The sequence below is a fragment of the Rana temporaria genome, chromosome 4 (assembly GCF_905171775.1).
Source record: "Rana temporaria chromosome 4, aRanTem1.1, whole genome shotgun sequence".
NCBI lineage: Eukaryota > Metazoa > Chordata > Amphibia > Anura > Ranidae > Rana > Rana temporaria.
In genome coordinates, this window is record NC_053492.1 from 239,425,560 (window position 1) to 239,450,772 (window position 25,213).

The following is a 25,213-nucleotide window of genomic DNA, read 5'->3' on the forward strand; positions in this document are numbered from 1 at the left end:
ACGTCGTTTGCGTTCTGCTTTTTCCGGCGTATAGTTACCCCTGCTATATGAGGGGTAGCTAATGTTAAGTATGGCCGTCGTTCCCGCGCCGAGTTTTGCATTTTTTACATCGTTTGCGTAAGTCGTTCACGAATACGGATGGACGTAATTTATGTTCACGTCGAAAGCAATGACGTTTTGCGACGGATTTTCGAGCTTGCGCACTGGGATGTTTTCAAGAACGGCGCATGCGCCGTTAAAAAAAACTTCAAATACGCGGGGTCAAGAATAATTTAAATAAAACACGCCCAGTACATCCCCATTTGAATTACGCGGCCTTACGCCGCAACACATACGTTACGTCGCCGTAACTAAGGGCGCAAGTTCTTTCTGAATAAAGAACTTGTGCCCAAAGTTAGAGCGGCGTAACGTATCGGAGATACGTTACGCCGGCTGGACAGATACGCAGAGGTATCTGAATCCGGCCCAATATTTCTACAGCTGACTAATATTTTTACACATTTTTGTGATAAAGTTTCTCCTGTAACATTTAAGAAGACTTGAACAATTTCTAAATATCTTCTAAATCTAAATATATACATTTTATAAACATAATCTAGACTGATTTTGTGTATTATAATTATTTATTCTAGTACCTGGTTATTTGAGTGTGTGTTTGTGGGCCTCTATGACTTGATTGACAGGAGCAAATACATTTTATTTACCGTACTGCAAATCACTAGGCATTTGAGAAAACAGATTAAGAAAATACTATGTGTGAGTTACGTTAACCCTTGATTGTTAGCTTTTTCTATTTGGGTGTGAGTAGTTAAGAAACGCTGGGGGGACCTGACTGAAGTAATCTATACCACCTCAGAGGTCAAAGTGCGAACTCATTTACCTCCACAAAGGCATATTGTCTCACAGCGAGTTGAATAGAGAGTGTTCAGCAAAGCAGACATCCAGACTGTACCTATTGCCCTTGGATCTCCTCTAAGTGTGACTGCAAAAGTGTTAATGATGGAAAGGTGCCATAAGCAAACACACTGATTTCCATTGCAAGGCTAATGTACCATGGATGTGTGTGAGGTTTTTTTTTTTAATCAGTAGCTGAATATTATACTTGTAGCATTTGTACATTTCAACAAACAGCTCCACAGTTTTTACTTCTCACTTCTGAAAGTGCGGCTTTGCTCATATAGAAAGTTAAGAAGAGTTATTTTAATTGAAACTGAAATATAGCATTAAATCAGCACTCATCTACTTGCAAATGTTTTCCACATAAAGTGTGAAAGAGGATTATAGACTAAACATTTAAAGGCATAATTGCTGCTTTTAATTAGAGAAAAACAGGCAATTGTTGTCTGTGAAGAACTAATTTAAGTATGACACCCACAAGTATGGATTTACTTTAGATTTATTTAGAAGTGTTTATAGTTACCAACATGTTGGTTTTATTACAGCTTGTTTGTGTTTTATGTGTGGATTGGAATAGACTTGTTCCTTGGTGCCTGCATTTGTAGGTAAAATGATATTTTTATTGTATATATAAGTATTCACGAGAGCAGCAGAGTGTTATAATTTCATATACTACACCCGGTTAAGGCCAGATGTGGAGCTGTATACATTTTTTGTTCATACTTATGACATTTTATTCACCCCAAAAAAGTTAAAGTATATCTAAAGTACGGTACTTTTTTTTAGTTTTGGGAATTGTAGGCACCCGGTTGTTGTTTTATTTTATTTATTTTTGTATTTGCTGTCTCAGTTTGTTTGGGGAGATCCCCCTTGCTTCCTGCCCTAGAGACGCAACAGACAGAAAGTTAGACACGTTGGGCTTTGCAGTAGATTTACTAAAAAAGTTGAGAGTCTTTGCTTAATAAATTGTAGCTTTGTGCACTTTGAATAACCATCATGTGCACTGCAGGTAAAAAATACATAAACAGGAATTTTACTTTTTACACACTTGCATATTTGAAGCAAATGTTCACTCAATCTATTCAGTAACATTTTTAAACTCTTTTAGTAAATCAGCCTCACTCTCCTTGCTAATACAGGGCAGCGGTGTCTCTGTAATGGGACCCTCCAACCAACCTCCTTACACTCACCATTCATGCATACCTTCACTGATCCTTTCTTTTCTGCAGTCAGCACTAAAATCAGCAGTGATTGCTGGACCTAAACACTGTTACAATGGAGGAGATCACATGCTTCCTTATAACTGGAAGAAGCAGGTATTGTTGTAGGCAGCAAGGAGCAAAAAAGTAGCAGTGAAGGAGCATCAGTAAGATAAGAGTGCTATAGCACCATTATCATCAGCCACCACCACCCAGTATTTTATTAAAACCAGGACTTTTTTTTTAGGGGGAACTTGGTGGAACTCAGTTCCACCACCTCTGGCTCAGACCATTTGGTGCCTGCTCATCACAATCACTTGTAAACACAGAAGTCTGGTTTCTGTGTTTACAAGTGACAGCTCTGCACTCTGTATGTAATGCAATCCTGGTATTTAATGCCCCATTAAGACCCTCCTACTGTTTGTGAAATTTGACTGATCACACCCACACATTTTATGTGATTCGGAGGGTTTGTGTAGGGGGAGGGGTTTTGTGGGGTGGTGGTTAAGTTCCAGCACCAATTGTTTGAGAAAAAAGCTCCCATCACTAAGCCCTCCTCTATGTTGCATAATTAAATAGTTAAAAAGGCTGAAAATCCAAGATCCATCCATTTCAGTGCATGTGTGTGTGTGTGTATAGACAGTGCAGTGTATAGCGAGGAAAGCAAAAATGAGACAAAGCAACCTCTAAACAAGCAAACGGCACAACATTTGAGGGCAAATTGTACAGGTCAACATTCTTAAGAGACATACTTTTCAGGACAGTAAGGTTCACATTTTGCACAGAGAGGGAAACTGATTTGCAAGAAACAGGAAAAAGGTCACCTACCATCAATAAACAGGGTTTTTGACCAGTGGCTGCCCGTCCATAGGGGGCACAGGGGTGCTGCACCCAAATCCATGCATCAGGCCCCTACGCTACATGCAGGACACTGGATGCATGTATTTCAATGGGGTTTTTGAAGCACATGATTAGAGCCCGAGGCTCTAACTGGCTTCAAAAAAGGGGGCAGAGCACTGTGCCCTGAGCCCACCCAGTTGTGTGACAATAGCGAATTAATATTCGCTATTGTCTTTCTGATTCTCCTCCAGGCCAATCAGGCCAAGACCCGATTGTGGGGTGTGTGTTAGATGGGGGCGCTTAATACAATAAACAAAATTGTGTGCTATAAACTGAATTGCATAGCATAGACAGGGAAAGTGCATAGTGCTCAATAATTAAATCGGTAATCAGAATTATGTGTTCTAAGCTACATTAAATAGCATAAACAGATGAAGTGCGTAGTGCTCAATAATTGATATCTTTTAAGTAAACAATACAGTGCCTAAGAATAACTCATCAATAGATAAAGTGCATCAATAAAACAGCAACAGGATAATGAGCATATTATATGTTTAAAATGTCCATAAATCCTTGTGAAGCAACTCTGGTCTTTACACCATCACCATGGGGGCTGGTGGGGAGTTTGACTGAGTGACTGACCATGGGGGGTGGCTTTGGGATATCTTGATTGGCATCCCCCCCAAAATATACATATACAAAATATATAACACCAGCCGCCACTGTTTTGGACACCACCTATCTTCCACATATACTCCCATTTTAACATCTCTACCCAAGGTTTGACAACAAATTTCACCATTAGCTATGTCAATTAAAGTGTTAACATTTATGAAACTTTCCTGGCAACAAGGAAGGTATTATGTAACTAGAACAGGTGGCTCCACAATTATCACATAATTATGTCCTTAAACAATAATATCTGCCTTTCCATGGTAATTGGATCAAGGTGTTGGTGTTACCTGTTTGGATAGAAAAGTTGGGATATTTTCCTATCACTCATTAAAATTAAAGAAGTGACTTGGAAAGCTGCAAAACATTATCAACATTGCAGAAAAATCCTGCTTAATGTTGCTAACAACAATCAGATTTATAATGATCTGGATAAATAAGAACCTTCACAAATATAATTAACCATCATCTAATTCGACTGATACAAGTAATTAGAGATTATTTCTGATCGTTTTTACTTTGGACAGTAGAAGATGTTTTGTAGACTAGAACTACCATGTGCGCTACATGTTAATTTATACTGATAACATTTTGTGTACATAATTATCTGCACAGAATGACTTAATTCAAAAGCTATACTCAAATAGTCATTTTATTCTTCATCAGTGATCATTACCTAGAAAGCTGCAATGCTGTTTGTGCTCACTGATTATTTGCTCAATTCTCAGAGAATATTATTTTTTAATCTAAAAAAATCATAAAATACGCCCATGTATTACAGCATTCAACTAGTGTTAGCAAGGCTTACTTAGTAAACTGGGTGGTGTATAGTCATTATAGTCATTCATTACTGTCAGAACTTTTGTCCAATAGAGCAAACATTAGGAACAATTTAAAACGATGGATGCAATTCAGGGCTGGAGATTATTTTGCAACAAAAGCATACTTGTTAGTAGCAATGTACAGGGATACTGGTTTGACTATCATGATCAAACTCCCTATGGTACCTTCAACATGAGAGTACTCTATAAACGACAGTGCTTGGCTTAGTTGATTGTTCAGACTTACTTCAATGGGGATAGAAAATTGGTGGAAAGCTGTGCACATGGATTTTAATGGTGCCACATACCACTGGGGTGAGCAATAGCAACACAGGACAGATTTTCCTTTTTTTGTATTATACTGTTTATTTACTGATTGATCTTCCTGAGAGCAGCTGTCTCACCCCTTAGTAATGGGTTGATAAATAAAAAATGGAGAGATAGAGCCTTTATGGGAAACTTAACTCCTTCTCTTCTCACTTCCTTTTAAATCATGTGGCCAATTGTGCCATAATTTGTAGTTTTTATCGTGTACATGTCTACTGTACATCATTTTTAAATGATATGTCCTTCTTGATGGGCAAGAATAAATACATTTTACATTATTTAGGAGAGAACTCCAGGAGTGCTAGACTAGGTGATTGTAATGATGCATACACAACCACCTCATTCTGTAAGGTGCCAGGAATGGAATTGGGTCCTAAAGACAATGTAACTCCTGCAACTGCAAGCTTGTACCCAGCAGCGCTGAAGGGGGCAAAATAGGGGGGAAGTATGCCATAATGTGCAAATATGCTGTGCAGGTAAGTAGCCCACCACCCCACCCACCTAGTGGATTTTGGTTTGTTTTAAAGGAGCTTTGCAACTACAAAACATTTTTGTCACAGGATGTCTGTGATAGTAAAACTTTAACACTACACAAGCACATGAATATTAAAAGGAGTTGTAAAGGCAGAATTTTTTTTTATCTTAATGCATTCTATTCATAAAGATAAAAAAACCTTCTGTGTGTAGCAGCCCCCCTCAGCCCCGCTAATACTTACCTGAGGTCCCTCTCTGTTCGTCGATGTAGACAAGTGTCTCAGCCATCCAGATTCCCCTTGCCAATTGGCTAAGATACAGCAGCGGCGCCATTAGCTCCCACTGCTGTGAATTAACCTCATCAAGCCAATCAGGGGAAAGAGGGGGGGCCGGGTCGGGGCTCCGTGTCTGAATGGACATAGGGAGCTGTGACTCAGCTTGGGTGCCCCCATAGCAAGCTGCTTGCTGTGGGGGCACTGAACAGGAGGGAGGGGCCAGGATCACAGAAGAGGGACCGAAGAAAATCTGGGATGCTCTGTGCAAAACCACTGCAACAGAGTGGGTAAGTATAATATGTTTGTTATTTTTATAGGAAAAAAAACAAGACTTTATAATTACTTTTACTTTGGATTCTCTTTAATCACTTGCTGCCCAAGCCAATTCTGACACTTCTCACATACAATTTTACTAGATAATTACTTTAAACACCCAAAAATGATATGTGTACTGAAAGGTCCTGAAGGCTGTTGCAATTTATTATGTTAAATAGTGTTTTTTTTAAATGCATTTATTTTTTTCAGAAAAATATTCTTTTTAATATTCTGCATTTTAGTGCACACAAACACAATAAAATACCCAATAGTTTAATAAAATATAAAATATGATGTTATGCTAAGTAAATAGATACCTGCAACAAACTAAGGTACCTACAAATCTCAGTTAGGCATCAGTTTAAAAGCCTTTACAGGTTACCAGTTTAGAATTAAACAGAAGTTCTGGTGCTAGGAGAAGCTCTGGCATTTACAGAAATACCTAACATGTGTGGTGTGATTTCCTTTTACATATGTGTGCAGGACCTTTGCATTTGCATCTATGCATTAACACTGGGGGGTTGGCAGCGCTTTACAATTTTTTACATTTTATTTTATATAACGTTTTTGTTTTCACACTGTCTCTTTACATTTTTTTTGATCAACTTTATTACTATCACAAGGGATGAACAGCAACTCTTGTGATACCATGGGCTGTGGCAGGTCCTTTTTATAGAATAATCTGTTGTCTGTTAGACCCCAGTTCTCTCCTTTGCCCTCAAAACCATCTCATCAAACTGTGATCCCTTTGATCAGTTGATTTACAAACCGGTAATGGCTTGTAAACTACAAATCAAAACCGAAAGTGACCACATCCTTGTCGCTTCCAGTTCCATATACTAGAAAGATGATTGGGAAACTGAAGTTCCATCTTAATCTCCATTGTGTGCCACCTTGACTGCCAATTTCAGTTCTGGAGTCGAATGGGAGAGCCCGGGAAGGTGACAGAAGGCACAGAGAGAGGGTGACCACCTTCCACCACATGTAAAACGAATCCGGAGGCTGTAAAGCACTTAGATCAGTTTTAAACAGCATAAAAAACATACTAGGATCATGTTTTGGTTTAAAACCAAAACATATTTAAAAAAAAACGACAGAAATTCATTTATACCAATAGGGAGCTGTCACCATAACAATTGGCTGAAATCAGTCCCTAAAAGCCAGTTCATTAGGATGAGAAGGAACTGTACTACTCTGGAGGACTATAAAACACAGGCAAAAACTCTCAGAGATAGACTGTTGGAGAAGGGATATGATCCAGAAATGTTGGAGAACACCTTAAGGGTGGTGGCAGAAACCAACAGATCACAACTGTTGGATTCCACTCCCAAAAATAGTGGTGCGGGACCAACTATACCGTTCATTACAACTTACTCTACCCAGCATTATTTGATTAAAAAAATAATCAAAAAACATTGGCACCTGTTGGGTAATGATAGGGTCATTAAGACATTCTTACCCACTAACCCACAGGTGGTCTTCAAAATAGCTCCAAATGTAGTTGACCCTCCCAACAAAAAAGTATCATTCTTCCAAAGGGGTATTACAGGTTACCATCAATGTCGTAGGTGCCAGGTCTGCACTTTGAATAAAATCAAGTGTAAAAAAACTTCAATTTTTTTTTCCACCAGTACCTCCAGGGAACACAAAATAGAACCCTTCATCACCTGTAGTTCGACTGGTATAGTCTACTTACTTCAATGTCCATGTGGACAACAATATATAGGTAGGACTAAGCGTTCCATGCAGGTTAGGTTGGGTGAGCATATAGCCAATATTAGATCAGGTTTTCCCCAACACTCTGTGTCACAATATTATGACCAATACCATAACCGTAACCCTGAAGGCACCTTATTTTTGGGGATAGATAAGTTTGACCCTCACTGGAGAGGTAGCTCCCTAGTGAGAGAATTATCCAGACTTGAAATGGCCTGGATATACCGGGTTCGTACCTATGTCCCTTACGGGCTTAATGTAGACACAGATGTCAATGCTTTTATAGACAATCGCTAGTCCAATGCTGTTTTTGGAAAATTGTGAACCTGATCTGACATCTGGGTAGACCTAGGTCGCATTTTCGACTGTTAATTTGGTCAATATATTATATACAACAACCCCCCCCCCCCTTTTTCCATTTTTTCCATCTTTTATTTTTAATTTTATCTTTCATGCATGCCATTCTATTTTTTGCTTTATGGGATGGATATTTACCATGAAATTTTATTTCCTGATCAAGTAGTTATACCATACCATGTGGGTTGAAATTGTCCTCGCAATCTTATCAGCACATGATGTCTATTCCAGTGTTTCTCAGCTCCAGTCCTCAAGGCGCACCAACAGGTCATGTTTTCAGGATTTCCCTCAGTTGAAACGGCTGTGGGAATTACTAAGGCAGTGAACCTGATCAAATCACCTGTGCAAAATAATGGAAAGCCTGAAAACATGACCTGTTGGGGCGCCTTGAGGACTGGAGTTGAGAAACACTGGTCTATTCAGATAGATTATAATACAGTACATAACTATGAGATATTACAATTCAGTATTTTAATGTTTACAGAATTGACCTTTATCCAAGGTATTTTAAATTATCGAGTAATTTTTATATTATTATTTTGTGTACCCACACGCAATTGATTTTGGGTGATGTGTGTACGTACACAATTAGAGAATGAAAGGCTACGGCAATATGCTGAGCCTGCATGGGATAGCGCAGAGGGAGAAGTGGGCTGCCGCGCTCTGGGGTAGTAACAGCCTCTGATTGGTTAGTTGCGGCAGCCCCCTTCTCTGATAGGTCCGTTCGCGTGAGGTAATTCCCGCGCTGGACGAGCCTATATAGGGGAGAGGCTGAGGCGATTTGCTCAGTCACGTCTCCTGACGAGCAGCATCGCCCGCCTCTCCCTCTCTCTCTCTCAGGATGAAGCGCGCTGTTCCGGACAGCCGTGAGGAGCTCTTATGCAGACTCCTGGAGAAGGCGGAGAGCAGGGGAGGTGAGGAGTGGCTGAAGCGATGCCTGTCAGAGGAGAGTGGCTCTGTCTCATCCGTTCCCAGCCCAGCTGCAGTACCAGAGACGAGCGTGGGCGCCCCCAGGAAACAGCCTGGGAGAAAGAAGAAATGTAAGAGTAATAATTTAGCTCCTCAAGCTGAGGGAGCTGCAACAAGAGGTGCTTCTTGCCAGCAAGGGAGCAGCGCTGCCTCTTCCCCCCCTCCTGGGGACTTGGGTGAGCATGTTTTACCTGAAGTTGTTTTCAGAAATGTTAACCAGTTATCTGCATTTTCTAGTCTGATTGAATCTTTATCTGTCATTGTGCAGCAGTTCAAAGGGGTACATGGTCATGGTGCGGATTTTTCCTCACAAAATGTAAATATGTATGTACAACCAGGTGAGAGTCTGAGTACTCAGACATGCACAGTAAGTCAGAGTGCACAGGAGGCTGGTGCTGGAAATAGCGATAATGCTATTGATATGGAGGAGATTGGTGTGGTGTGGCATGAGGCTGGTCATCCCTCTCTGCTAGATAAAGATGTTACTACCAAATCGAATGTGAGGTGTCCTTCTGTTCATAATACTTTACCCCTCAGATCCTCTGCTGCTATGGTCAGCGAGTCTTCCTTTAAGGAACCCCTCCCTTGCAGTTTATCCCCACTGGGTTTTCATCTGTCTAAATCAGTCAAAGAAAAAATTTGGAGGGGTGAATATCTTGACATATTATCACTTCTGCCATCTTCCAAGGAGTTTTTGGCTAAGTCTGACAGACAGTCCAGCGAAAGAACGGAGGAGGATAGGAGGAGAGCGGTTCCTAAGACATTTCAAAACTGGCTGCAAGCATTCTGTATCTATGCAGCAGTTATGGGAGAACGCTTCCCTGGGAAGTGTTCAGGTTTATTCCAACACCTGGATATCATTGCGGAGGCCTTTCGCCACTTTGGCGGCTCCGCATGGTTCTCATATGACGAGAATTTTCGTCAAAAACTAGCTGTGCACCCCTCGCTGCATTGGGGGGCTAAGGACGTGGGTTTATGGTTAAACCTTATGCTGCCACCAAGGCCCCAGTTCACCCCTCGCCCCTCTCCTAATGGTCAGAGTCCAGTCAGGAAGGGTGTATGCTTTGCATTTAATGAGGGTCAATGTAAATTCTTATTAAATTGTAGATACAGACATGAGTGTTCTTATTGTGGTGGTACTCACGCGGCGAGCAGATGTTTTCGTAAAGCTGCCGCAAGTTCCTCTCATTCAGGACCCAAGGACACACATGGGAAAGGCCCCGACTCCGGTGAGCCTGGCAAGAATGCGCCCATGGCTCGAGCGCTATCCAGACCTCAGGATGGCGGCTCTGCTAACTGAAGGTTTTGCTAATGGTTTCTTAGTGCCATCCTTTTCTGGTTCAGGGTGTGTACCAGTAAAAAATTTAGTATCTGTATCCATGCACTCTAACTTAGTACTTGAGAAAATTTACAAAGAATTGTCTGAGGGTAGGGTTGCTGGTCCCTTTAATGACCCGCCATTCTCTAATTTTCGGTTGTCCCCGTTAGGCATTGTACCCAAAAAAGAGCAGGGTGCGTTCAGATTGATCCACCACCTATCTTATCCCCCGCATTCGTCACTCAATGACGAAGTTGCCTCTGTGGAGGCTCCGGTCTGCTACGCCTCATTTGATGAGGCTTTGTGTCTTTTGAGGCAAGCAGGACAGGGGGCTGTGCTAGCAAAGGCCGATATTAAGTCGGCTTTCCGCCTTCTTCCCGTGCATCCACAAGGCTTCAATTCATTGGGGTTTCAATTTTTGAATCAATATTATTTCGACAAATGTATGCCAATGGGGTTTTCACTGTCGTGCTTTTATTTCGAGGCCTTTTCCTCCTTCTTACATTGGGTCGTGTCAGTCATTATCCCTCAAGGCCTTATCCTACATTATCTAGATGACTTCTTGTTTTTAGGTCCCCGGGGGTCATCAGTGTGTATGGAATCTTTACAGGTTTTCTTTGACGTTTGTCATGACTTTGGAGTGCCGCTGGCACAGGAGAAAACAGTTTTTCCCACTACGGTTATTGAATTTTTGGGTATCACGGTTGACTCTGAACGAATGGAATTCAGATTGCCACAGCAGAAGATACATAAGATGAAGTCTATGATTGCAACTTTTCTTGTAAGTAAGAAGGTGTGCTTAAAGGAGGCACAGTCTTTGCTGGGGCTTTTTGCTTTTGCGGCCAGAGTCATCCCTATGGCGAGGGTTTTTTCGCGCAGGTTCTCGTTAGCCATAAAAGGTATGGTGAACCCTTACGCTCATTTCCGGATTTCAAAAAGCATCAAGGATGATCTAAGAATTTGGGATGCCTTTTTAAATGAGTTTAATGGTTCCTCGGCCTGGCAAATGGACTTTATTAATAGTTCTCAGATGGAGTTCTTCACTGATGCAGCTGGCTCTTCTGGGTTCGGGGCTTTCTTGGATGGGCGCTGGTGCGCCCAGTCCTGGCACCCTGATTGGCTCCAGAAGGAGATACTACAAAATCTAGTTCTGTTAGAACTTTTTCCAGTGATAGTGTCGGTGGTTGTTTGGGAAGACATCTTTAGGAATCGTAGAATTTTAGTTCATACAGATAATAAAGGTGTCTTTTTCGCCATCAATACTCTGTCTTCTAAGTCTGATCCCGTTTTAAGGTTATTACGTTTCCTTGTACTACATTGTATGAACTGTAATATATGGTTGAGAGCTGAGCATATTGCAGGTAAAGAAAATAACATAGCAGATTCTTTATCTCGTTCACAGTTCAAGAGATTCCGAGAGTTGGCGCCATCAGCGGATCAACGTGGCACCCCTTGCCCAGACTTCCTCTGGGGCTTAATTTGGGAATAATATTCCGGAATCTCAAGGCTTCGGTAGCGGAAAACACCTGGAGGGATTATAGGCTTTCATGGCACAAATGGTGCTCTTTCTGTCAACCATTGGGTTTGGATCCACTAGCTGTATCTTCTTACGTGGCTTTGTTTTTTTTTGTCCTTTCTCATTCAAGCTAATCTTTCCCCGGCTTCCATAGGTAAAATATTGGCTGGAGTTTCTTTTTTCCTTAAGTTTGCAGGCCTTCCTGCTCTTACTTCTTTCTTTCAGGTCACTCAAGTTTTGAAGGGCCTCAAGAAGTCTAGGCCCTCTTCGGATAATAGGCGTCCCATATCTATTCCCATTTTGATCGATCTTCTGGGGATCCTTCAAGATGTCTGCTCATCTAGTTTCGAGTCTTTTCTTTTCAAGGCTGCTTTTTCTATCGCATTCTTTGGAGCCCTAAGGTTAGGCGAGTTTACAGCAGCAAACAGAAACTCTTTTTCATTTCTCCGTTTTTCTCATGTCCAGTTTGACGTCGGTTCTATTCGCCTGTTTTTGTCCAGATCCAAGTCCTCTCAGGTTGGTCAGTGGTTTTCCTTATCCAGTTCTCCTAATGAGGCTATCTGTCCTGTGTTTCATGTTCGTAATTATCTTTTGGTCAGACCATTTAGTAACGATTCCTTTTTTATTCATGAAGACTTGTCATCATTAACAAGGTATCAGTTCTCAGCTGTTCTGGCCTCCTGTTTGAAGCGCTTGAACTTATCTGGGTACCATTTTTCTTCCCATTCTTTCCGAATTGGCGCGGCCACCACAGCTGATTCCATAGGTTTTTCGGAGAGTAAGGTTAAAAAAGTGGGTAGGTGGGGCAGCAATAGATATAAGTTATATGTTCGTCCCAGTCTTCTAACTTTATGATTTTCTTTCAGATTTATCCAGGAATATCGCTTGGGTCATAGGTCACTCCTACGTGTTCTGGGCTTACAAGCACTCCGGATCCAGATCATACTCTGCTAACCTGGGGCTTGATCCCGATTTATTTTTAATTTTATGGTCAGGTGTTAGAGGTATGCGGTGGCGCAATGTAAAAGACCACCTAGTTTATTTGTCTTCTGTCTGGCCTCAACCCCAAGTGATAGTTATCCACGCGGGGGCTAATGACTTGGGTAAATTCAACACATGGGACTTGTTATGTGAGATGAAAAGGGATCTCTATTCCATAACTCAAATGTTCCCGGGTTCAGTGTTAGCATATTCTGAGATGGTTCCCAGACTGTTATGGTCGCCGCAGGGCACCCTTTTTTACGTGGATAGGATCCGCAGACGTCTTAATAGGACAATCCATAGTTTTATGCCTTCAATTGGTGGCTCTTTCTTTCGTCATTCCGAGTTAGAGGGTTTTTTGCCTGGGTTGTTTCGGGATGACCAAATTCATCTGTCAGGCATTGGCCTGGACATTTTTAATATGGGTATCCAGTCCATGATCGAATCAGCCACGGTGGTGGGGGGGCCTCGGCCAACAGCTTCGCGGTTGGCCCCGGCCGGTGGGGAGTAGTCGTCCAGCTTTTGCTGGATGGACAGCAATTAATTTGATTTTAAAGTTTTAAGTTTAGCCAATTTGGCCTTTTGTAATTTAATTTATTTATTGAGAAATTTTTGTAACCCCGCCCCACATTTTATGGATGACACCGTGGCCAATTTTACCAAAGATAAATAAAAATGTTGTATCAAATTGTTGTTTGGTCTCCTTATTCAATACCTCTGTACTAGCCCATGAAAGGCTACGGCAATATGCTGAGCCTGCATGGGATAGCGCAGAGGGAGAAGTGGGCTGCCGCGCTCTGGGGTAGTAACAGCCTCTGATTGGTTAGTTGCGGCAGCCCCCTTCTCTGATAGGTCCGTTCGCGTGAGGTAATTCCCGCGCTGGACGAGCCTATATAGGGGAGAGGCTGAGGCGATTTGCTCAGTCACGTCTCCTGACGAGCAGCATCGCCCGCCCGCCCACCCTTCCCTGTCATTTTGTCATAATAAGTCATGTTGTCATCCGTATTGGGGGAGTAGTCGTCCAGCTTTTGCTGGATGGACAGCAATTAATTTGATTTTAAAGTTTTAAGTTTAGCCAATTTGGCCTTTTGTAATTTAATTTATTTATTGAGAAATTTTTGTAACCCCGCCCCCACATTTTATGGATGACACCGTGGCCAATTTTACCAAAGATAAATAAAAATGTTGTATCAAATTGTTGTTTGGTCTCCTTATTCAATACCTCTGTACTAGCCCATGTGCATTACAGCAGTTCTCATTTTGAATAGCTATTTTTTGTTCCACTGCCTTTATGGCGGAATATGGTGTTCTTTAATTTATTTTGTTTTATTATAATTAATTTTATAGTATACATAAACACCATCTTTTTTACAGACAAACGAAGTATTAATTAATTTTTCTTTTTTTACTTAGTGCAATGTCACGCCCAATTTCATATACATGTGACCTAGGTCCATGTCGGACGTGAACACTATATTATTATTTATTTTTTGGGACAGTGTTTTGTAGATCCGATCAATGCGCATTGCCACCACTGCTATAATTGCCTCGGACCTTCAAAGTACAACACGTATCATCTACCATCCAATTTTTAAATATAATTTGCACAGCACATAACCCTTGGTGTGTATGAAAAAATTGGTCCATCATTTTAGGACTACATATTCCCAATTCTCACAGACCAGCGCAGTATTTTTTCCACATAAGCTGCAACCATGACCATGGAAAAAACACTACAACGAATTTCGGGAGTAACTAAATAAATTTATTTTTCAGGCGAAAATGAAATTACGAAACAAAATATTTCAGTGTACACATGTCTACTCCTTACAGTTGACCAATAGACCAGTTTAGAGACTTCTCTTGCTTGACTATTAATTGGTCCAGGTATCAAATTCTACTCCTGGAAAATGTTTTTCCTGTTTATTCCTCTCCACCTCATACTCAGACTAGTACTATCATATATTTGAGGATTTTTCTCTCTAAACATACACAAAGGGCCGGTGCTACTGCTAGGCAAACTAGGCAGTGGGCATTGCTCACCTCACCTGGGCTCAGGAGGGGGTGGGCTTAGCTCACCTCAGGCTCTATGCGCTCGGACGGGGCAGTCACAGTGATGTATGGTGGCATTATTATTACTATTAGAAGAAGCCAATGATCATGTCACAGAAGATGCTGTAACTTATCTTGCTTGTCATGTTTTAGAACTTAAGCTGTTCCCTACTGTGATTACAGTGAATGAATGGCTGGAGACTTTTCTATTCACTATGATGACCATGGGGACTCATGTCTGCAGTCTCCAACCATCTCCTGTAGTATGTCTGCAGTCTCTGACCATCTCCTGTATCTTATCTGCAGTCTCTGACCATCTCCTATATCATGTCTGCAGTCTTTGACCATCTCCTGTATCATGTCTGCAATCTTTTACCCTTTCCTGTATCATGTCTGCAGTCTCTGACCATCTCCTGTATCATGTCTGCAGTCTCTGGCCCTCTCCTGTATCATGTCTGCAGGCTCTGACCCTCTCCTGTATCTTGTCCACGGTCTTTTACCATCTCCTGTATCATGTCTGCAGTCTCTGACCCTCTCCTGTATCATGTCTAAAGTCTCTGACCAACTCTTGTATCATGTCTGCAGTCTATGACCACCTCCTCTATTATGTCTGCAGTCTCTGACCTTCTCTGGTATCATGTCTGTAGTCTCTGACCCTCTCTGGTAGCATCTCTGCAGTTTCTGACCCTCTCCTGTATCATGTCTGCAGTCTCTGACCAACTCTTGAGATGGAGCGCTAATAGGAAGAGGTGGAGCCTCAATAGGAAGGGGTGAAGTTTCCAGTTGAAGGGGTGGATCCCAAACAGGAAGGGTGGGCGAATTTAGATGGGGTGCCCGATTTTAGTCTTGCCTAGGGCATCACAAAACCAAAATACACCAGTAGTTGGTCCCACACTAGCTAACATCCTCTTTCTGCATCCTCTTCAAAAAATAAATATACAAGCAGAGACCTCTCCATTTGTTTTTTAATATTAACTATAAATGAATAATGGCATTTGTACCACTAATTGTTTTGGCCAAACCAGATTATACTCTTTTAAAATGAACAGATTTTAAAGTGATAGTTTTTTTTATCTTTTCCTGTTTCAAAATCTTTTTTTTTTTTTTAAATAAACATTTAAAACAGGAGACACCAATGACGTAGGATTGAAGGTGTTTTCAAAGACGAGAGGAGGAGTTTTTGTCCTGCAGACTCATGGTCTGTAATTGTACTTCTGTATGGGCCATCTGAACAGAAAAGGTGGGTTAGATGCAGGGGGGATTAGTCACTACTCTCACTCATTTAATTGTATGTGTATAAGTTTGAATTCTTTAAAGAACAGGCAAAACAAAGTGGACTTTTTGAAACATGTAAAAGGAAGCCCAGTGCTCCACCTGCTGTTTGGAAATATAAATATGACATCTAAAAATAAATAAATGAAAAATGAAATACTATGTTTTAGCCCTGAACAACAATATATAAAGATGAAAATTAAATACAAAAACACTTTACATTTCTTTTAAACAGATGTCTAGCTAAAATATCTGTTCTGTGTGCAGATTCTGAGCTATATTCACTGTTGACCGCACAACCCTGACCACAACTCCACATCCAAAAATTCCACCACACACATAGATGTGGTGCTTACTCATTTTAATTTACCATTTGTCATCTCATTTCTTGCTAGTTCCTTCACAAGACAACAAACACAGTAGAACTTTCTGAGTCCGGCTTAACAGTTAAATCGTTGCTTAGCCACTTCCACAGTAGTCTTTTAAGCTATTCTAGTATTGTACATTCTTGTGCCAAAACAGTGTTTAGTTAACAGTTAATAACTTGCTGTCTGGACTACCTCAGTAAAACATGTTGAGCGTTTCATCACTTATGTTTTATTTAATTATGCTTGTCATCAAATGTTATTGTTTGAGACCAGTCATGTTATTCACCAAAATCACATTGATTAATGATGAAAAGTCTATTATGGTTTTAATTACATCTTTGTTATTCTTCCTAAATGATAGCATTTATATATTTAAACAGACAAATTCAATGAAAATGTAATCATTAAAATACTTTGATATTTAACCTATATTTATTTTTATTATTTCAAAGATTCATATACAGTGATTTTAGGACTGTCTATTTTGTATAAAACAAGTAATAAAGAGTTGAGGACTGATTTATTAAAAGGGTCATTTTCTTTCAAGCTTGTGTCACTTCACACCCAAACACCCAATCAGGTACACATTGAACCCGATTGGTTATTTATTTTAAGAAACAATTAATAGGTTAGTATATCAGCACCTAAAAGTTGTGTGCGAGTTTGGAAGGGTTAGAACTTATTTCTAGTTTCAGGTTTATTGCTTTCTACATATCTATAGCCCATTATTATCCTTGTTCAAAGAGGTAAGTAAATATGACAACAGGCTGTGAGGCCTTTGGTGCTGTAGAAAATAAGAGGATACATTTTTCCACAATGTCAACAGCTATCAGTTATCGTAGTGCATTTACTGCTTGTTCATAATATGTAAATATTTTGTTCTGCAGTCTAGGCACAGGAAAAGTTTAAGCAATCGGTACCTTATGAGAGAAAAAAAATCACTTCTGGGTGATTTTTATATTGGAAAAATTTCATAAAAAACATTTAACAGAGCCATATCATTCTTTGTCCTGAAGTAATTCATGCCTTCCTTTTCAGAGGTGGAACCAGGACCCATGGCGATACTGAATAAACCACACAGTGTTGGCAGACTTGTTCAACCAACTGGAAGCAACCCATACACAAGGCTTGTCTCGGTAACCAGGTGAACGCTTTGTGGACACCCTAGTGCCCGTCATCCATGTGGATTCTTTCTGCCACAGAGAGGGCCTAGGCCCTTGACGATACAATATGCCAGTTCACTGATGAGTCATGGGGGAACAATATTCTACACTACAGTATACCATACCTCAGTATAAGATAGGACCAATCACTCAAAAAAAAAATTGTTTTTGGTAGGAGCTTTAAACTATCTCTAGTATTGGGCCATTGTCATAAGAATATTGCCTCTATGAGGAGGGCAACAACTGGATGTTTGCTATGTGTCTATGCCCAGTGATGACCCTTTCCTGGTCATCTTGTACTTGTGAGAATATAGCCCCCAGACCTTTTGTGCTGGCATTGATTCTAAGCAAGCTACACTAAAAGAGAGGAATAAGCAAAAGCCAGCATTCAAGCCAACATCAGCTACTGCTTCATGAAGCTAGATGCCTCCTTTTGCTACTGTCCTCATTGCACGTTCATTTGTCCCTCCTTCTGGCCTACCCTATGTAAGAACTTTTTAATCAGGGCAGAGTAATGAGCATAGGGCTCAGTGAAATACCATGGTTCCCCTGTGAGAACACCTCTTAACACTTATCCACTAGGCAGGCAACTTACTACTTCTAACTGTGTCCGGGATTTGATCTTGGGACCTGGGGTTCAGTGGACGGGTTCAGCTGTTGGTAGTCACCTGATCAGTGACCCTATAAATCATCACTTCCCCTTCCTGTCTTTGCCCTAGTATAGGATCCTTTGAATTATCAAATTGTTGGTAGATCACCAGCCACAGGCTCTGGGTGTCTATAGTAGCGCAGTGCCACCTTATATGTGTGTCCCAATCAAGCGTGCGGCGTGGACTTCCGCATCACCTGACCCGGTCAAAGCACAGACGCACACCTCCAATGTTGCCAACCACGCCGCACTGCTTGTGACAGCAGCATCAGAGAGGCAGGTTCTGTGGGAACGAGCATCTGTAGGAGACAGAGAGTGCCGTCAGCTCCCCCCGGTGGTACCAGTGCATCGTGCCGCAAACGGCAAAAAGCAGGATGGAACTGACTGGAGACAACCAGGGTAGGAATGACGGCTGCAGACTCCCCTCCAACTGCAAAGCACCAAGACAACCACGGCGCTCTGCGGCTACCCGGCCGCACATCAAAACCCACATCGCCCAAAACACAAACTGATCCCAATGGCAATGACTGTGCGTCCCCTGAACCAATCGCATGTCCTGAATGGTAAAAGATAACAGTAAATTAGTATGAAAGAAATAGAAAACTTGTGCCAAATTAATATATACTAATTGTAAACTTGATATACCAAGTGACTAACTGAGTGAAGCTGCTCCCAAAAGAAATCAGATGACTGACGTATGTAATTGTGCAATAGAAGTGAGGGGCGCTAAAATTAATATAATGGATAATGTGTCACAATACTATTCAAGTGATCTATATCAGACCATATATTCAAATATAATCAGACCGTGTACTCAAATATAAGTGAATAAAATACAGATGATGGTAATATATCTTTAAATGCAATAGTGCCCAGATGATGTGAAAAAAAAAAAAAACGCACGATGAGTGCAACGTTCCAAGATTGGATCAAGTCCAAGTGCAAATACAAATACAAATAGTGCAATCCCAGATTGCAGAGATAAAGTGCAAATGCAAAGTGCTTGTAGATCTTCAAACAAAGTGCGAGAAGGGAGTGGTCCGCCTTCACCTATAGGTCACCAAAGTAATAATGGATGGCTCCTTACCACATGATGTTGACCAGATTAATTAAAATGTGGTCAATAAGGCTTAGTAGTAATATAAATCAGCAGGCTCTCATGGGTTCCAGTTTCAGCAATTGCAGCAGATGGTGTACCAAAAAAAAAAAAATGAGAGGAGATGCCACCATAGCGTAAAACCATTTAATAAATGAAAATAAAATACAAGTGCCAAATGGCCTCTTACTGTTGCTGGTGCCCTTGTCCCGGCACTGAGGCTGTTCGTTTTGTAGGGATATTAGATGAAGATTAGAGGTGGCCGCGTCCTGGTCTGCTAGCGTGCGTTCCACCGCTAGCTGTCCATCAACCAGTGAGACCGGAAGTGCGTGGCTGTGCGTGCGTGCCTGGATACCGCCTCGACGTCACGTTTCAGTTAAACCGTCATCAGGAAGCATTTAAAGATATATTACCATCATCTGTATTTTATTCACTTATATTTGAGTACACGGTCTGATTATATTTGAATATATGGTCTGATATAGATCACTTGAATAGTATTGTGACACATTATCCATTATATTAATTTTAGCGCCCCTCACTTCTATTGCACAAGTAAATTAGTATGTGAAAACATACTTTTACATAAATAAAAAATATATATATATATATAAAAAAAACTTTGATATTAATCATAACATTGTAAAGCAATATCTAATATACATATAACAATACAGTTATATTACCTGAACAGATTTAGGTAAGCAACTACGGCATGGGGAACAAGAGGGGGAAAGAAAGGGAGAACCAAGAATATGTATTCCAATCAATACAATCTGAAGAGTATATATTGGCAAAACACTTTCTAAATTTCGTTATAGGAAACATTTGTATGTTTGTACTTCATTAATACCAGGTGGTTATGTAGCATTCAAACGTTCTATCCATTTGGTCTCCTGTTGTAATATTTTTTTGTCCCAGTCACCTCCTCTTGGGTCCCGCTGAACAACAGCCAGGGCCAGGAAGGTGACCAGTGAAGTATCAAACCGGTGATACAAATCGAGGTGTCTGCTTATGGGAGTTAGAATCTTACCACTGGAAGAATACTGTAATAGATATGGTCATTAATGCGCTGGCGTAGTTGACAGATGGTCTTGCCAACATAAAATGCATGTCATCAAGTACACAACGCCTTGCGTGTTGCAGTCAGCCCTAAACTTATGATAAAACAGCTCACCATTGGGTAATATGAACCTAGACCCTGTAACTACCCATTGGCAGAAGGTACAATGTCCACATTTGTGCATCCCTTTATCTTGGGTGGGTTGGGTTAGTATATGATCATGTTCGTGCTTGTTAGTGTGTTTCTGGTTGCTGACTTTGCTTGTTCCTAACTCTTGGATCACCCCTTGGATTTACGCTGATCTTGTTGCCGACCCTGCCTGTTTCCGACACCACCTGGTTGACCTCCGTGCACTTCTGCCTCGGTCAGCTACTTGGATCGTTTAGGATTGTCCTTTATCCCACCTGGTTCCTGTCTTTGGCCTCTACTAGTCATGAGTTGTTTGCTAGTGGTTCCTAGTTAGGCTTTTTGCACCATCTATTGTGGTTTCCTAATCTGGCTGCAGGATCTCAACTGTGCCTCCACCTGATACTGGGATAACAAGACTATCAGTCAGGAAACCAGAGTGACGGTTGAAATCTCCTGGCCGACCTGACAGTAAATGAGTGGGTGTTAGTTCCTTGGTGGTCACCTATGCCCAGTATTACCTGTGCCCAACCCATCCCAGAGGTGCGTGTGATCAGTATATACTTCTAAAAACCAAATGTGTTGCGCTGTCAATTAACTAGTGCAATAATAATCACAACTGAATGAGACAAATGACAAACAAAATAATATTGAATAATATCCAAAAACACCAAAAGTCCATAGAGTGATAAGAAAAGTTGCAATTTCCTCCAATTCTCGTTAGGTGTATCACCCAGTGCTCAGGAACATAGAGCAAAATATCTGCTTACCAGATCCTAAGTCCTTTCCAAGTCAATACTCGCATCTGTGAGCTTTGTTACCCCTCACACTAAGTGCATCCGCCAGTTCAGTCATGATATGGGGAGGTGGAAGCCGCCAAAGAAATGAACCCTGAAGGTGTCCCCAGGAACCAATCATGCAGTATAACAATGAAAGAAAGATGGCTCATTGCGCAGCGTCCAGTTAAAATTGAAGAATTTATTAATGGTTGTACTTACAACAGCAAAGTAAAATTAGGCATTTGGAAATACAATAATCATCCCATACCCGCCACAGGCGTCTCAATATCCCCGCTATTTCCTGCCTTGCCTGACGTACGTTTTGTCTGAATAGACATCTTCTGTGAGGCAGTAGGTGATAGCGGTGCACACAATCCTCCCTTAAATAGAGTACCATACAAAAACCACTGGAGAGCAGTAGCGCCTTGCTCGTTATTCAACTAACCACCTTGCATCGCATCACCATATTGTCATGGTCTAATTATTAGATGCAACGTCAATTTTCACGGCGCCCTGTCTTTCTCCAGTGGTAAGGACAATTTTGAAAAAATATAAAAATGTTATACTTTTTGCTATAATACATATCCAAAAGAAATATATATATAAAAAAAACAAATCTATTCATAAGTTTAGGGTGATATATATTTGTAATGGAATGGCCCGTGGGACCCAGAGGCTCTTGAAGGGTGTGGGGTACTCCTGTGTCAGCTTCACCGATGACTCTTGTGTCTAGGGTCATCCTATGTCCACTAGGGGCATAGGATGACTGAGAAATTATATCTTGGACTACATGAGATGGGGCAGTAATGTAATCCACAATATATTCAAGAATGTCTGCAAGAACTAATTACAGGTTGTTGATTCTGAACCCAACAGGTCAATAGAAGAGTGACTCATTCATGTGGGAACACAGACTGTTAAGGGGGTAATTAAGTCTGCTACTGTCATGTAAACTAACCTTAGTCTGGCTTCTAAAGACCTTCCATTGTGTGATGCTAATTAACACTGTATTGTGTGAATTTCTATTGATGATAAATGTGTATTGTATAGCAGGTGAGAAGAGCCGGAGTCATGATGTCTGACTTGTCAGCTGTAGCTAATTAGCTCATGTGGATTGAGTCAGACCTGGCGCCAGAAAGTCTACCCAAGATGTGTATTGGAGGCATTGTATAATGTTGTGGGTAGAGTTGAGTCATTGTTCATATTTGGTTGCTGACTGTATATAAAGAGCCTGAGTTTACCATTAAAGGGTCTATTCGTTTTGAACCAGAGAACAGAGCTGTGTGTGTCTCGTTTCTGGGGAATCCTATGGGTCGCGTTCGTCTGCTGGATTGTGGAGTGTCGATAAGCTGTCGTGGGTTGGTGGAATGGAATATCGTAAACGGCGTTAACCCCTGACCGTTACAATATTCTTCTACATATTTTTGGTAAGAAAATATCACAACAGGTGTATATTGATTGGTTTGCGCAAAACATATCATGTCTACAAACTATGGGATAGATTTAGGGACTTTCATTTTTTTTATTGGTTTTACTAGTAAAGGCGTCGATCTGCGATTTTTAGCAGGATTGCAAGATTGCGGGGGACAAATCTGACCCCAAATCACACTTTTTGGGGGCCAGTAACATTATTACATTGATCAGTGCTATAAAAATGCACTGTTCAATATAAAAATGACACTGGCAGGGAATTGGTTAACACTAGGGGGCGATCAAGGAGTTACCTGTGTTCCCTAGGTGTGCTCTAACTGTAGGGGGGGTGGGCTGGCAGGGACATGACAGAGATCACTGGGAACAGTAGATCTCTGTCATGTTTCCTGTCAGAATGGGGATCCGCCTTGTTTACAAAGGCAGATCCCCATTCTACCCCTGTACTAGGTGATCGTGGGTTGCCGGCGTACATCGAGTTCACCCGACCTGCGGGCAAGCTCCTGGAAAGGTCTTAGGATCTGGTAAGCAGATATTTTGACCTATCTTCCTGAGCACTGGGTGATACACCGAACAAAGATTTGGAGGACATTGCACCTTTTCTTATCACTCTATGGACTTTTGGTGTTTTTGGATATTATTCAATATTATTTTGTTTGTCATCTGTATCATTGAGTTGTGATTATTATTGCACTAGTCAATTGACAGCGCTACACTTTTTGGTTTTTAGTTTTGGATATTGTGTGCAATGGTGTGAGTGCTGCTGTTTATTCTTTCATTTGATTTCATTATATCAATTTTAAATACCCAGCTATTCATTTATGTAATAGTATTGTGTACACTAAGCGCAATCCACTATCAGTATATACTTCTGGTCAAGGTCTTGCCCCTACAGCTTCACTTTCATTAGGGAAATCCTGACTACATCTATTGGAAGCTCAATAGAAGCTGTTGATGAGATTCATGGCATGTCCAGGCTCAAATTCATTTTAGGAAATTATCACTGGAACATGGATCTGGCAGAGTAGTGACTTGGGAGCTGATATCAAAGAGACATTTGGCCATTGAAGCATCCACGTACAATAAGATGGCTATTACATCTTCAATTCCTGGATAGGGAGTCCTTCCCTTTGTCATGCTACTGCTTGACTCCTGGCAGTGAGGCATTCTAGTACAACAGCTTGCTCTGTGTATGGTGGGCTCAGTCTCACTGGCAAAGACCAAACTATTGACAACTCTTGCACAGGGATGGTGACCTTGCCCACCTTGGGCATTCCCTCCTTGTCCCTCAGAGGTGTTTTTTTGTCTGCAATAACTCTGTCTTGAGCTGAGTCACCCCTTCTATATTTATCAAGGTGGCTACCTCCCATGGAGCTGTCTGTTTTGTTACAGGTGGCTCTAGTGATTTCCCATCTATCCCTGCCATGGATGCATTTAGTATGTATCTGCTTCTGACACAATATGACCACTTGTAACAGTGTGTGGAACCTCACATGTTCTATCTTTCTTACAAGGTTTCTCTGACTTTGTTGCACAAGAAACAATTTGTTTCTTCAGATATCCAGTTTCATCATCCCAACTGGGTTGCCCATTTCCTTAGAGCATATCTATGCTGCTATGTCTTGCAGTTCCAATGCATATTGTAAAATTAATTCCCATGCTATCTGCCATTGAAGTGGACCCTGAGGTCCCCTAATGTTACTGGCCATACACCACATCTAAGTGCTTAAATGTCTTGACAAGGCAATCATGCCTTCCATTGGGAGGTGCAGGATTAACCTCCTTGTTTCCCCCTCTAGGTCATCAATGACCAGTTATGCCTGTTGAGTGGATGGAATCTCAATTTTTTAGAACAGGGCCTGCAATACCTTGACCCAGACACTCAAATCCTGACCTGTGTACTTGGGTAATTGTTGCAAAAGGAATCATGCCAGAAAAAATGGGGGCATTATTGCAGGGGTTGTGTGTTTCCCTCTGCAGTCATACTACTGGACTCCGCTACACTTCTGTAAAAATTGTCTAACACAGTCGGTCTTGTTTATAAATGTTACGTTTAAATTCCAACCTAGAAATGTTACATAATCCATAAAGTGTGGCACTGCAAAGTGTTAACTGATCATTTAGTTTAGGGGTGCAGAAATAAGGAGCTTATCTTATTTGCTCTAGCAAGGCCCCTCCAGTGGTGAAGCCTGCTATCTAAGGCAGTGGTCATCAACCATGTCCTAAGGGCACACTAACAGGCCAGGTTTGCAAGATAACTGAAATACCTCACAGGTGATATAATTTGCTGCTCAGTGATTGCAGTATTCTAGTCTGCATCTCCCCAAGGTTATACATAAAACCTGGCCTGTTAGTGGGCCCTGAGGACAGGGTTGGTGATCACTGATTAACCTCTTGCCGACCGCGCTATAGCAAAAATACTGCTACAGCGCGGTCGAGTTACTGTGACAGGACGTCCCTGGGACGTCCTCGTGCACTTCCGCGTTTGCGCGTCCCCTGGGGCGCGCTCGCGGAAGTGTCCGTGCTCGCCGGGTCTAGAA